The sequence below is a fragment of the Syngnathus floridae genome, chromosome 14 (genome assembly GCF_059516105.1).
Source record: "Syngnathus floridae isolate MCC-2025c chromosome 14, RoL_Sflo_1.0, whole genome shotgun sequence".
NCBI classification, from domain to species: domain Eukaryota; kingdom Metazoa; phylum Chordata; class Actinopteri; order Syngnathiformes; family Syngnathidae; genus Syngnathus; species Syngnathus floridae.
The window spans coordinates 2,932,982-2,947,387 of record NC_142426.1 but is presented as its reverse complement, the minus strand read 5'-3'; the positions used below and the strand labels follow the sequence as shown (position 1 = coordinate 2,947,387).

The window sequence follows — 14,406 nt, the reverse complement described above, 5'->3', positions numbered from 1 at the left end:
ATCAGCTCACCCAAATCCGTAAATGTATGCTGTTGTGACAAACAACAAAGGTGGCACAAACGTAATTACATTTGTGGTGTCTATGCATGGTCTTCCTCACTGGCGCAAATGCCAGGCAGGCAGGCAGCGAGCGCCAGCTCCTCATTTGAGAGGTGCTGTTTTTCATCCCTTGTGATGACAGCCAGCCTCTCTGTTGCCATTCCTGCCACGTGCCTGCCACTGCCGCCATCTCACGACTCGAGACTGTTCTTTTTTTCTTCTTCCCCCCGAGCTGGAAGGGTGCTGATTTGTTGCCCATTTTTTAGGATTTAATTAATTCAGTGACACAGAAGCAGACTGCTCTGCAAAGACTTAGCAGCCATTCACTTGTGTTCAGTTTCAGTGCACAGTGTTCTCCCCGGCAAGCACTCAGAGGCGTTCTTCCACACAACCATCGCTGCTCTCCATGATGATGATGATCATGAGGGTGAGAACGATAGCCCATACGATGAATGCGGACTGTGACTCAAGAGGCCCGAGGCAGCTGGCTGTTTATCCCTTGTCATGACACCTGACTGTGTAAATGGTGCCTGTCGGTTTGTTTTATTGTCAAGAGCGGCTGGCTTTGCCTTCTGGCCAGCAAAGACGGGGTCAGGAAACGACAGGGCACTAAGAGCAATGGTAACCGCGATGGTCACTCAACTTACTCCCGTGGTATTGCCAGCCATATTAGTTTTATATTGTGTCGCTACCTCTTCTACGGGGCAACCGAGGAGTCCCTTGGAGGAAACAAAATTGAATTGTAGGTTCTGTTGTTTCATTGTACCAATGGGGACCTTCCCCTTTCTTATTTTTGTGGCTTTGTTGTGGATATTTGAGAACTAACATTTGTTCACTTGACAGTATTGCTGGATGTCGTCAATTAAGACAAAATACTGGTGGACATAAATCACCATTTTTATGGATGTAGTTTTGCTTCTGACGGTGAAGAAGAGAAGGCTGTCTGTCCGCCCACTCAATCCATCCATCCATCCATCCATCCATCCATCCATCCATCCATCCATCCATCCATCCATCCATCCATCCATCCATCCATCCATCCATCCATCCATCCATCCATCCATCCATCCATCCATCCATCCATCCATCCATCCATCCATCGCCCCCCCCAAGGCCTGATTTTGCTTTGATCAATGTGACACCCCCCCCCCAACTGAGGGTAAATGGAGCCATTAATTAGCCACCCCAGAGCTCGTTACCCTGGCTCAGCCTTTTCAGCAGCTTCCTGGCTCTCGACTGACTTTGCGGTTGTAATTCAGCCACGGACCCAGAGGGTGAGGGTAATAACAGAGGGTGTCCGTCCAAATGGATGATCGCCCACTGATAGATGATCCACTGGGCTGGACATGACAGAAGTGATGTTAAGGGTGTCGAGAACGATCAGGAAATAAGTGACACGTCGTTTTGGTACTGGGATCATGTGTGAGATATAATTGATGACTTCCTTTTCCAGAACTGAGACAAATGCCACAAATGAAGAATGTCTTCTTGGATGTTCTCTTGTTTCGAATGTAAACACTCGTCCACATTTTTACCGCTATGGAAAATGACAAAAGTGGCACGGTAATGAGAGTGAATTGCTGATGAACTAAATCATGACAATGGCAGTTTAATTAAATCCCGAGACTTTGCTAACTAATGACATTCCCCCATTAGAGACACCATGACTGATCAATATATTTTGCTGCTGCTGAATAGTGAAGATTTAGGTAAATTGCTGTTTGCTAATTACCCCTCTTTGTTTATCCCTCACTCTAATTGTCTGCATCATAAAATTCTTGCTTGTTGCTTCAGTGTATGCAGCAGACAAACACAGTTTATCAAACAGCACCTGATGTTTTCATTGCACGGTGGTATCAATTTGCATGTTTGTGGCGAGCACTTTTTACCGCAATCATCCCTCTATTACTATATTTTTTAGACTATAATCACACTTTTTTTTCTCCATATTTTTGGCTGGTCCTGTAACTTATACTTTAACAACTTTTATATAATAGAATTGAAGCTTGGATTCGTTCTCAAAATCCCAAAACTTGTTCCGGTTGGATTTGACAACTTTCGCTACCTTTTCCGTATCATCTGATTGTGCGTCCCACCTTTCCCCTCTCTCCATTTCCCCTCCTCACAAGCTGTCTCCTTTCCTTTTCTGAGTTCAGGACCAATCTGCACTCATTACGCTGATGGCCATCTGATTGTCTGGAATAGTACACTCTCTCCCTGGCGCTTCTTCGCTCGGCTTCACTTCTTGCTCTTTTGAGCAATCTTGACACCTACTGCTCAGCCCAATGACCTCTTGACACACATGCACAAGCACACATCACACCACAGATCATTGACTTTTCTATCAAGGCATACTTTCTTCAGCTGGGATGATTCACGGTGGAATCACAGAAGTTATCAGGACGTGTTTACTCATGTATACTACGTGACTACATTTCATAAAGCCGAATCAATTCTCACAAATCTTGTTTCAGATCTGGGACATAATTGTTCTCTTTTCATGTTTGCACTATGCACTCTGAAACATGGCTTCCTTTTATTATTATTCATATTTGCAGAAATACCTGCACTATGGATGAGTCGGCCTGCTACCACTGCATCAAGTCTTTTTTTTTCATGCTTCACCATTAGGCTTCATCCAATTTTTTTTCTTCACATTTGATGGTGATCGAACTAAGTGGCCTGCCTAATCTTTTGCTGACAATCTTGGTCAGGACTTGCGCCAGAGGGCCACGGTTCAAGCCCCGCTGCTGTCTGATGGCAAACCGTTTTTGGAGAGATGCTTACTAGTCTGTTTTGAGGTGCCCATCTGTCAGGTACTCCCCCCCTCCCACCTCAAGAGAGGCAGCACTCACTGTGCCTCCTTTTCACTTTGACATCTCGCATTCAAGCATGTGTGGTTCAATCCATTCACATCAATATGCACTGGTCATTTAAACATCATCTGCATCACCATCGTCTTGCGCACATTTGCATTACCAAGAATAATCATGTTAGAATAATGTTCAAATAATGTTTGTACAGCTCCACTTTAATTGGCAAGTTTAATTTGGTGGCTAAATTCAGTCTTGCTGAATGGACAGATTAGCGATATAACACCATAAGCTTCTCATAAATAGCACACACTTGATCAAGAAATGGAGGAGACAATATGCGTATACACAGAAAGGCTTGATTTTCTAAGATCCTAAATAGTGGGCGTTCAATTGTGTATTCACTCTCAAAAGATTGCGCACACTGCTGATGGGCATGTTAACTAAGGTTGCGATCTTTTGCTAAGATCCCGAATACTGTAGCGTCCATAGACGTTTAAGATAGCACCCCAAGTGTAAAATTAAACGAAAGAAAAATAAAGGCAGCATAAAAGGAATATATCTTAAATTTTCCAGGAAGCTGCCTCCAGTGCATCTCCCCATCCTGTATTTAAAATATTCCTTTGTTTGAAATGTTCTCCTATGACTATTTCATAAAAAATGCAACTTTGCTCTTGCAACATTAGCACTTTTATCTCATAATGTTACGACTTTATTCTGCATACTACATTTCTCTGAGGTACCATCGTTCCCAATGCAGCTGCAGTCGAGCTCTGCTCTGAGAGCAATGGCGTTACCCAAGCAGAGATTAACTTGCACAATTTTCATCACAGAGGAAAAAGTAGACTCATCAGGTGACTAAGCAATCGGAAGCGACGCCTCTGAGAGTCACATTTTGTCACATGACGAAGGCAGAATCGTCCCCGACCACGAATATAAGAGACCAGGGTTGTCAGACTTTGCTTCCCGGCTGTGTTTTGATCTTTCTAGCATTCATTAAATAGTTCAACTGAGAAAATATAGCCTTCTGGTGCTTAGCGTTAGCATAGGCAAGCATTAAAAATAAAACAAGCAGTAATGCTGTAACATCAATATTCCAAATGCAGGATTAAGTTGATTGTTTATCAGTCGGAGAGCAACATCAACATTTGATTAACGATGTGAATAAACCAAGAGCAAATACATAGCGACTGTATGTTGAATATTTAACTCATTCAGTACCATTGATGGTTATAGACGTCAAAGATATGAACTGGGTTGAGCATTGTCAGACAAAAGCCTTCGATCACAGATTCTTCTGGTTTGTTCTCTCAAAGGGTTCTTAACTCTGAGATAAAAACCTGCAAACAGATGGCTTCCTTGTTACTCTTTGTAAAACATATCAGAGTAAGATCATAATCTTCGTACTGCTGTTGTTTATAATTCCTGAAGTGCTTGTTACAACAAAACCCTGACTAAAAACTGTTCAACTTTTTTACTACTGCTCTGTGCTGCAATATTTTCTTGCAGCTGTTTTGTAACAATCTTTCTTCCACAGAAAATAAAGACGCTGCACTGTACTTTAAAAGCATCATTGTTGTAACCAATATGAAGAAGAAAGAGAAGCACCGATGGCAGCATCTGTCGCTGCCTCTCGTTCTGCGTATATCATTATGATGTGGAGGCTAAAGTCTTTATTGCTTGCTCACCTGGGTCTCTCTAATCTCTCCTGGAATGGCGTTCATCATGCCTAATTACCCCTGCAGGGAGTTTTGGAAGATGCTGCAGTGCTCACTCAGCTCTGAAGACAATGGGGTTAAAAATGGCACCACATGGGATTAATGAAGGGTTAAAGCAGCAAAAATGAGGCGTGTGTGTGTGAGGCTGCATAAACCAACCGATTCTCACCTTACCCCAGGCACACATTACAAGATGAGGGGCTTAAATATCGTCGCTCCACAGGCCAATGAGAAAATTAGTCTATGATATTATCGTTTAATCGGCTGTTTGATTGGCAGGCTACAAGATGATTGCGACATGGACAAAAAGTTCTTTCTTGATTTTCACTAGCTCAGTGATCATTTTAATCTATGGATGCTTTTGGATGAATTGTGAGTATTACTAGTTCATCGGCCATGAAGTCCAGTTGAAGCAGATAAGGGAGGCTTCAAAGTGAACGAGATTGACTCATGTTCATTTTATTATTTTTTTTATACATATATTAACCTAATCAGTTCATATCAGATAGTATGTTTCCTAGTCTCCTGCAAAGAAAAGAGCTGAGGTTGAGTAGAGAGAAATTTTGGATCCAGTGACAAAGACCCAAAACGATGATAAAGTGGCCGCCATAAACTATTACGATCAGGACACAATTCGAACATCACTCACCACCCGACTGTGTGCAAAGACAAGCTGAAATAAAACCCCAGGCTGTTTTTCTTTTTGATGAGGAATAGTTGACAGCTTGGTTTACTTTAGCTAAACCAGCATTGGTTTTGCCTGACATAGAAGAAGTTGACATGATCCGAATCATGTAAATGTAGCCACTATAATGTCAATATTGGATTGCCACTTGAGTTCAAATTTTTTTCCTTGTGAACGAAAAGTCATGAAAGAAAAATGAAATGTTTATTTGTGGCCTTTTAATATTTACATTTGAATACCACTGATGTAGAATTAGCAAGCAGTGTAAAAAATAGATAAGCTATTCTATAAATGTGATTCAAAACAAAAATATCGTACTGTTCAGTGGATAAACACATTTTCCGTATTAAATCAAAATAAAAACAATGTTATGGCCATATCTGCTCCTTCTTAGCATCTGGATGCATTTTCATTTTCCCATTTCTATCTGTTGGATGATGTGTGCATGTACATGCGGGGTAGCATCTGGACACAAAGCGTGACTCCTTGTGGACGACATTAAGCCTGCCGCGCCCTATTTTCCATGTGCATTCCTCTTGACCGTAGGGGGACGTGAATGTCTGATGGGCTTCCACTTGAATACAGTTGGCCTGGTGCCCTTGGCGAGGCCTGTGACCCCCTTGACTCTCCCTCTCTCTTTCTCTCCCTCTCAATATTCTCTGCATTGTTTTGCTACACCTGTGGTCTCGAGGCTGTTTTTTCCGCCCGGTGTATTTCCAATGTGTGTACATAACATATGCAGACATTCAGTCAGGGCTAGAGCTGATGTTTGATTCTTATCGTGTTTATGCGCCTCATTTTTTTTTTTTTTTTTTGGGTGTCCTTTAGAGAATATTTGAACAAGCAGCACATCTGACAAAAATGTCCCATCTTTGCACTCTCTCTTCCCACCGCGTTCCCTTAGGAGCCTGTGATCACATTTGTGACACAGATCTTCTTTCTCAAAATCAAATATCACTGACTCACATCTGAAATGCGCACGCTTTGTTCTCGTGAAGGTTATGGGCATGTACATGTGTGTGTGTGTGGGAAAAAAAGTGTATTTTCATGCTGCTGCTGCTGCCTCCAGCTTTGATCGCTATGTTTACATGGATAACATTTTTTTCAATTCAATCAGAGTTCAAAAGGAATTTCAATCAGATGCATTGTTTCCTCCTGATTTTTTGACATATATTGTCCATGTGCTGGTCCCTGGCCATTGGATCTTAAGATGGTGAATGTGTGTTAATCTATGTGCTTATACGAGGCTGCTGCAAGTTGCACATCTCTCGGCAGGGCATTAGCCCTCTGAAAAGGCAAGGTCAAAGTAACGCAGAATACACAGACGCAAACAGCGAGAGCTACTGGCGAACCTCCCAGGCATAGGCTCTCCGGCAGAGGGAACCTTCAAAGAGAATTGAATTATAGAACCGATTCTGGAAGCATGCTCAATACAGCTTGTGTTGAAAAAAAAAAAAAAAATCTGTTTGATTATAAAATTGCAAATAGTTAACAGTAAGCAAAGATTAATTATCTAAAATATATTTTCAATTCCTGTGATCATCATATTTACTGTATTCCTCTCAATTGACGGTAAAATTAATTTAGTTGTGCAATATTCCTAAAATAAATAGTACATTTTAAAACAGACGTATATTATACAATGGAACTGCCCCTGAGGACAAACAGTACTGAATTCAATTTAAAAAAAAAATTGAAAATGAAAAGATGCCTTGGAGTTTGATTGGCCGCCATGCCTGACGTGAGGTCACCTGTAGAAGACCAAAGCTTAAATATGAAACAATCCATAATGCCTTTTTACATTTTGACAGCTGCATCTCCATTTATTGTAGAGAAAGAGGTCATTTAGTTTGCCAGAGAGCATACAGATCTTAGTCACGTAGGTAAAGTCTATCAGACTGAATGTTGGAGCCTTCTGGCTTTTGCTTTGCTTTGAAGAAATTGCACTGTCAGGAGAACGCAACAACATACAGGAAAGACGGCTGGCTGGCTGCGAGTGGTACATGCGTGCGAGGTCAACCACAGTTCAAGAGGCAGCGAAGGAAATTTCTTCTCATTTTGGGGCACCAGGTGCCAGTTAAGCGTCTGAACGTCAGGAGTACAACAAAATACTTGACTTGCATCAAAGTGCAATCAATGCAAAAAGCAAAAATATTGTAAAGAGAAGTGAGGGACCTGTGTAGCCATAACTTGGATCCAGACCTCACAACACACAAAACAGCTGGTTGGGAGAGCACAAGACCAAGATAAGAGGAAGAGAACTGGAGCAGATGGCTGACCCATCTGCTCGATGGAGGAAAAGTGAAGCGTGGGGGGGGGGAAGACTTGACGTGTGTGTGTATGTGAACAATGGGAGTTGGGGAATCTTCTATAGGAGCTTTATGTGCTCACCAGGGCTCCATCATCATAGCCAGATGCCAATGGTTACTGCAATGGTTATGTCAATCCCTTATTATGGAAAATGTACTTTTTAATTGCTTGTATACAAAATGGTGGCTCTCTGGAGTGTCTCCCAGTGCCCACCTAGCAAGTGGGAAGTACACTAATTGAGCAAGCCACAGATGGGACTATAGGGAAGCACTAACAAAAAGTAAGCACAACTGCAGCGTTTGCATATTGGTTTTATATTCTGATAACTAGGGCATACTGAAATGTGCAGTGAAGTTGTCAAAATGTGCTGATTTAGTGTCGATTTTTTTTTTTCTGGACTTCATTGACATGCCCTCCATGATGTAGTTGTTTGTTTGCCAGCATTGGTTCATTTGCCACTCTGGGATTGTAAATGCAAGCGTGACTGGTTGTTTAATTCTATATGTGCCATGTGATTAACAGGCAACCAGTCCAGAATGTACTCTGCCTCTCGCCTAAAGTCAACTGGGATAAGCTCCAGCGTGCTACAACCCTGAACAAGATAAGTGCTATAGAAAATGGATGGATGCTTTTCAATATCAGCTTTCCGCTTGCCCCTTGATGTCTTTTTTTTTTCTTCCCAGTGACAGTGCTTCTATTTTACTATTTTTTCTTCTTCAGTGGAGTTGTTTTCTTCTTGCTTTGCACATTCCTGTAGCTTTATTTTCATCTTCAAATCCCTGCTGAGTTTGGGTGAGAGGCAGGGTACACCATGTGCCTAGTGGCCAGCCAATTGCAGATTGAAAAATATGTCACTATTGAAAAATGGTTTTCACTTTTTGGTGTCAATTGAAACACAAAATGTTATCGTTAAAGTAGCCATAGCATTTTGATAAGGCCTAATCTCATCTGATCATAGAAGCTAAATTGGGTCAAGCCTACTTTGTACTCAGACTGGAGTCAGGAAGTGAAAAAAAGAGTGAAGAAAAGGTAGTGGAACATAATTTGCTCAATAATTTGACTCAACTGTTTTTCTTTCTCTCTTTTCTTATTTTTAATAATGTCACATTTTTATTACGACTGATTTTAAGCATACTGAGAGAAGACACTGACCCCGTAAGCATAAACTATACTCTTGTTATTATTACGAGGAGCTCATTATGATGCCTTTGTGACTGCTTGCTCTTCATCAAAATAAAATGAATAGATCTCATATTTTTATCTCACTCCTAGTGGGAAGCCAAATACATTTCATTTGTAAGGTTACACGCTGTTATATGGTCATGTAACAAAACAAACCAGTCAACCAAATGTTTATTTCCCCTAATAATGTTGACTTCAGTACATGCGCCAAAACACACGTTAATTATAACAAAGGGCAATTCAAAAAGGTTGCGGTTGTGGCACCCCCCCCCTACGTTCCATGATGAAGAAAAAAAGTCATCAATGTAAAAGATAAAGGGAAGAGATCCAGAAAAAGAGTGGGAAAGAATAGAGAAAAAATATTGGTGCAGATGATGTAAGATGGAATGTCGATGAAGCCTTTGAAAAATCACAAAATCACATAGATGTCAGAAAATGGGGAGCAATTTCTGGAGAATGGCAGGAAGTCTGCCCCCACCTGTAATTTACACTCTGTCAGATGGAACAATAAGGTCCACTGATGAATGCCAGATGCAACACCATGGAAAAATGAGCGTGGACGGGGGCCACCACTATATGGCGTCCTATTTCATATTCCACCGTTTTGTATTCCAGTCACAGAGTCCACTTTCATCACACCCCATCATTGTTAGTGTGATTGCAGGTATGAGAGATTCATCACTACTGGCTTCTCAGCCACTGGCGACTCCATTCTTCATGTGTGAGTGTGCATGGGCTTGTTTTTTGGAATTAACCTGCGTGTAATTTGTGCAAACTTTTTTTTTCTCTCTGCTTGGATGGTTGAAGATTATGACCATTATTGTGATGATCACTCACTTTGCCTGTTTGGTGTTTGCTGTCCGTCCATCTTTTTGCTTGTCCCGAGTGAACAGCTGCTTTTGTCTCCCTTACGAGTCTTGTGGTATGGACGCCAACGCTTGATGGTCTTTGTATTCCAGTGCGGTTGTTCATCTCGCTGGCACACCCTTTGCTTCGAGGAAAGCAGACAGGAAAAGGGGAATGCAGAAAAACCATTTATCAGCTGGCAGGTTGACATTGAGCCGGTACTCTTGAAGATGAAAGGTGACACCTCACGCGCACTTACACCAATATTCAAATTTCCCATTTTAAAATGCTGGCTACGTTTTCAGACGTTTCACACATTAACAATGCATTAAGGGGACATTGCTGGAAAATGTGCTTTGAAATTCGGAGAAACACATTCATTTATTTATAGTGGATGAAAGAGCTGCTTTAAAGTGAATTTACTAGCGTTTATAATGTATTTATCAGGATTCCTGTGGGTTATTTTTAAGCTCTATGTGAAATATTCTTCATATTATACAATATAATAATAATAATAATAATAATAATAATAATAATAATAATAATAATAATAATAATAATCTACAAGACATTTGGATAACGGTCGGACTACAATAATAAATATATAAAAAAAATAGAAAAATAAAATATATAACGGTCGAACTATTTGGAGCTTTTGTATGGCCTAGAGCCAGTAACAAGTAGGAGTCATGCAAAACTCCTTTCACCTCTGCATTTCCTTTCCATCTGGGTCATTGGTGCTGGTGTCTGCCAGAGTAGTTTTTCGGCTCCCAAGTGTTAAATACAACGTTATACATAATAGGCAGCTGCAATACATACAATTTCCACCCACTTGGGGCGAGTTGAATCAAACAAAACGTTTTTTTTTCTGTGGTTATTGACTTCCCCGAGATTATCAGAGCAATACATTTCTTTGATGTAACTCAGCAATATTAGTAACATTTCCAATTTTATCACTTCATTCTGAGTTTGTGCTGTGCTTTCAAATGTTAAAAAGCACCAGGGCCACCTAAAGTGTAAAAGCTTCTTTTAAATTGGGCAGCCTCCACCACTTTTACACTGCACAATCCGTTCAAGTGAGTGACCACCCAATTTAGCGCCCATTTGGGATGTTGGTGAAAGATGGCAATCTTAAGACATCCACCAACAGCAACAATTTAGTGTGTTTGGAGTCAAATGACGCTTTTGGTCGCTACAATGTTTCGCTTGAAAATATGACGTGTTTCCCCAAATAATTCAACCAATGTGTGAATTTGTGAATAAGCAGGCATCTAAATCGACTTTTAAGTGAGCACAACTTTCAAATTCAAACATAGCATCCTGAAGTCAGACCAGATGTAAGACCACCATCTGCATGACGCTGGCTGGGGCTCATATGTGATAAGGAACAGAACCCAAGTATTTTTGGATGGTGGTCCTGAAAGACAAGCGGTAAAGCTGCATCACAGTTGGAGGCGCTTGTGAATTGGCCGCTAGAAAAGCAACAAAGCCACAGCCACTGGCACACTTGAATGCACACAAGGTGGCCTGGAGTTGTTGGAAGATGAAGAGCACCTAACTTTTGATTGAGCCCCAACACAAAAACACAAACACCCCAGCACTGTGTTTAAACTCTTGAGATTTCCATCATAAATTCATAAATTATAATGTGCAAGGTCATTTTGAAAATGAGGTTCCTTGAATATGTTGCACGGCGTTACATTTCATTAATCAGCTGTCACCCATGTAATGGGGCTGAACATAATGGTATTTTCAGCACTGTTGTCAAACCTACTGCTTTACTATATAACAAACTACTATGCGTCTACTGATAAGCACCAGGTGATGAATTGATTCATTAGGAAGCTTTGAAGCAGAAAGGGGGAGCAGCGCAAATCACAATGAGCAATACTTGTGTATCCCTCCATTTCTCTGCCGCACATTTAGAAAAGCCCCATTGTGTCAATTGGACTTCATTTGGGAGACAAGTTTTAGAAGTTGAACATGTTCAGCGAAAATAACAACCGCCCTCTTAGTTAGGAGGGAAAAACAAATCACAAATTTTGCTGACATTGACAAAGTAATTGGCCCTTCTAACTGTAAAAAAAAAAACGAAATGGGATGAAAAATGATTTCATTTGTGGAAGAGAAGAGACTACTCCAAAATAAATAGAAAGTAATAAGCAACAATTCCTCTGCCAGACACTTTAGAATAACTGCTCACACTTCAATTTCTGACCCTGAAGTATCATCCACATAATTTATTGGACTCCAAAAAAAATGATCAAAGTGCAATATGCTGAGTTCCCTGGGTGAGAGCAGTTAAATGCTGTAAAAAAAAATCAAACAAAAATAATGTCAATGTCAATTCATTCATCCTTGCCATAAACGGTTTATTTGGCTTGATAACCAAAAATCGGACTATTGCTGAAAAACCAGCAATCAACTATAAAAAGGTTTTAGTCCGGGCAAATCAATCTCGAGGCAGCCATTCTCAAAGTGTGGTGCGAGTACCACTGGTAGAAAGCAGGCTCCCTCTAGTGGTATGCAAAAGTATCACATAATTAAATGTTAGAATGGTTACAGTAGCTTTTTTAATTCTAGTATCGACAGTCATTTTTCCATTCAATTCATTGATTTTATTTTAGGGTTTTGGGTGTAAAAAAAAATAATTAATAACTGCTGTATGTGTTTTACTAGCTAAAGAGGAGGAAAAAAGAAAGAACTGGCTGGGTGTAAGCTTGAAAAGCAGCAAAGCAAAATGTGTCACTGGGTCACTGTCACAGGCGCGATTTCTTTTTGTTGTTAACCAAAAATGCTGCTCCTTCTTTTGGAATAAGTACTGCCAAAAAATCCACTAAAGCAATAAGAAAAAAATGAATTTTGCTCTGGCGTTGGGTGATATGCTGAGATCCCTTGCAAAGTTAAAAATTCTCCTTCAAAGTTGCGCAATACATCACCTTGTCAAGTGATCCCATTTTGAAGGATTAGATTCATCTCATGCATGTTTCAGGAAATCAAATATTTAACGTTCTATAGGCGGAACAAAAAAAGGGTGTTAAAACTCTCAGGGAGCTTTTTTGTATCCCCTGGAGGTGTTGGGAAATGTTCCGCTCGCTATAGCGGCTTAAATGAGGCTGATTTTGCCAGTGGCGCGGCAGCTTTACCTGTTTCTCTTCTTCTGGTGCAGCTGCTGCTCATGTCAACAATATCTTCTGCTTCAAGGTTCCATTTGGCGTTTTAAAGGTTGTTTTGCATTTAAACTCCAGCTGGTAGACAGCAAACATCTGGTTGCAAGGGGCTCTGCTGTGCATATTTTCTCTCCAGTATGCACACAACAATTAATATGCTCACCAACGCCGCTAATGCTCATCTCGTAATTATGCAGATAATTTCTCGGCCAAGTAAGTAATTGTTCTGCTTTCACATTAACGCAATGCTAAAAGATATGATTCTTTTTGGCACGGTTAAATCTTTTATTTAGATGAGTTCAAATGTATGCATATTGTGAGCAGGTTATTGCCACTGGTTTATTAATATTATGATCACACTATTATAAATGCAGAAACATCGGTCCAGTAAAAATACATAAACCAAGCATACGCATATACAGTATGCTTTAATACTATATAGGCTCATTTATCAAGCCAGTCCATGAACGCAAACGTCTGAGGCGTTTGTCTAATATCTACAGTGCACAATTTTCCACTTGTATCGGGAACAATATTAATTTCTTTCTGCCGTGTGGCAGATGTGCAAAGCATTACTTACACATACTTGAATTACCTACAGGAAAATTGTTTTTAAATCGGGTTAAACTGTAGGTCGACTAACATCCCAAAACATATCGTGTCGACTTTAGTGGTTCCACTGCATGTTTGATATTCTGTTTGTAGTTTTCACTTCGGTACTGTATTTTTCCTGAAGGCTCTTTTAAACATGTATATTTGCTACGTGGGGAAACACTCAAATAGTTAGATGAACCATGTCATTAGAATTTATTTATTCAATTTCATGTATCTGATTAGAAGGTGAAATTTATGGTGCAAAGTTCAAAATAGAAAATGCTATACATTTACAGGAGTACCGTATTTTCTGGACTATAAGGCGCACCGGACTATAAAGCGCACCTTCAATGAATGGCCCATTATAGAACTTTGTCCATATATAAGGTGCACCGGACTATAAGGCGCCCTGTCGGCTTTTGAGAAAATTCTAGGTTTTTAGTCCGGAAAATACGGTATATTACAATACTCAAATGGCCACATAACGACATTGTGAGATAGACTTCAAGAGTGACCGATGTGGGTGACAAATATATTTTCCCAACCTCAAATGACTTTTATCTTGCTTTATATTACTTTTAAAATGATAATAAGTTTGATCTTATGAGGGCAGGCTTTAACAGTCCTTTGAAGATTTCAGGTGAGCTGAGCAGCTACTGTCGCAGTGTTTCACTTTATATGAGCATTATAGATTCTCTCTGGGGTACGCTGCTTCGAGTAAAATGATGTATGTGGGCTTGACTGAAGACTCGCGCGGTGTGAATATGGATTGTTGATCGGAAATCAGTTCAAAGATTGTAACCCACTTCCGACTCCACGTTAGAAGTGATCGAGATGAAGAGGATCAAAAGTACAGAAGCTTCATTCCGGTGTCGTTCAAAATTTGTAAAAATCTCAAATTGATATGTAATTTCCAAGCAGTGGGATTAAGTGCTTGAGTGGCACTTTTCACAGAAGTCTGTCAGGAATGGTGTTGAAGCAGAGTAGTCTATTCAAGATTGAACAGCAAAATGTCAGGCGCTTTAATAGATGTCTGGAGAGAAAAGTAT

The 14,406-nt window shown here is 40.4% G+C and overlaps 1 long non-coding RNA gene across 1 annotated transcript; it reads left to right on the top strand.

The window, feature by feature from the left end:
* The first annotated feature begins 337 nt into the window (after positions 1-337).
* On the top strand, positions 338-9,827 carry LOC148387011 (uncharacterized). The gene is made up of 3 exons (XR_015862734.1): positions 338-466; positions 8,088-9,468; positions 9,707-9,827. It is a non-coding gene; the product is annotated as an uncharacterized LOC148387011 (long non-coding RNA).
* The last annotated feature ends 4,579 nt before the right edge of the window (positions 9,828-14,406 follow it).